This window comes from Mirounga leonina, unplaced genomic scaffold (assembly GCF_011800145.1).
Source record: "Mirounga leonina isolate KUSES-001 unplaced genomic scaffold, KU_Mleo_1.0 Mir_195, whole genome shotgun sequence".
NCBI lineage: Eukaryota > Metazoa > Chordata > Mammalia > Carnivora > Phocidae > Mirounga > Mirounga leonina.
This window is the reverse complement of record NW_023270490.1, coordinates 2062064-2063719: the sequence shown is the minus strand read 5'-3', so window position 1 is coordinate 2063719 and position 1656 is coordinate 2062064.

The window sequence follows — 1656 nt, the reverse complement described above, 5'->3', positions numbered from 1 at the left end:
ATATACTAAAGTGTATTTACAGAGTTGTGCAACAATCAATTTTAGGATATTTTCGTCACCCAAAAAGGAAACCCCACACTCCTTAGCAGCCGTTGGCCAGTCCTCCCTTCTGTCCCCCTCCCCCCAGCCCCTGGCAACCACCAGTCTGCTTTCTGTCTCTCTGGACTTGTCTCTTCTGGACCTTCCATAGAAATGCAGCATGAAGTATGTGGCCTTTTGTGTCTGAGCGCTTCCAGGTGGCGTGAATGTCTTCAGATATGCTCCCTGTCATGGCATGTATCTATCCATTCTTCATGCCTTTATGTCCTACTCCATTATATGGATGTTCCACCAGTTGCTTATTTATTCCTCAGTTGATGGCCATTTGGGCTGGCTATGGATCACTTTTTTTAATTTTTCTTTTTTTTTTTATGGATCACTTTTTAATGGCGCCGATGATTACCACTTAGTAGACCATCTCTATATTCATGTTTTCTTCATTCTCACCTTTTGTTTGATTGTTTGATTGTTACTCATCAAAATGTCACCATATTAAAGGTGTTTGTTTTTAAAAAAACAAACTTATAAAAGATTTCATACACTTATAAAAGATTGAGAAAGGATGCTGTCTGGTGTTGACCGGAAGACAGAGAAGGACCTGGACTGCTCAGCAGAATATAAACTCAGAACAACTTCCCCCGAGGGAAATCTGGAAATCCGTATAAAATACCCATTTTATAATTTGCGCACAACCCTAGATCCAGAAATTCCAATTCTAAGACCTTTTAAGAAACTAATCGTGGTTGTGTGCAAATCCTTGAGGAGTTACAATAAGAGAACGTTAGAAATAATCTACATGGTGGGGGCACCTGGGTGGCTCAGTCGTTAAGCGTCTGCCTTCGGCTCAGGTCATGATCCCAGGGTCCTGGGATCGAGCCCCGCATCGGGCTCCCTGCTCGGCGGGAAGCCTGCTTCTCCCTCTGCCACTCCCCCTGCTTGTGTTCCCTCTCTAGCTGTCTCTCTCTCTCTCTGTCAAATAAATAAAATAAAATCTTTAAAAAAAAAAAGAAAGAAAGAAATAATGTACATGGTGACCGACAGGGGAACTGAGAAGATAAATCAGGCAATGTCCTGTAAAAATACAGACCTTGTGCGGCCATAAAAGAGGAGTTGTAGATGAAGATTTAATGAGGTGAAGAACTGTTCACAATATCTTGAGTAAAAAAAGCAAGTTATAGGACTGTGCAGTCGGATCTCACTTTTGTAAAAAAGAAAACTCTATGTATACACACACAACACGATGCTGAGAGTGGCTAATTTCAAGGGGTGGTAATGCAGTGATTTTAATTTTCTTCTTCTAGATTTTGCCTGCAGTGAACATACATTAAATTTGCAATGAGAAAAACAAATGTTTTATTTAAAGAAGTTATAATTGGGGCACCTGGCGGGCTCGGTCAGTAGAGAATGTGACTCTTGATCTGGGGGTCATGAGTTTGAGCCCCATGTTGGGTGTAGAGATGACTTAAATAAATAAAGTTTAAATAAAACTTAAAAAAAAAATAAAGAAGTTATTCTTTTTTTTTTTTTTAAAGATTTTATTTATTTATTTGAGAGAGAGAATGAGATAGAGAGAGCATGAGAAGGGGGAGGGTCAGAGGGAGAAGCAGACTCCCTGCT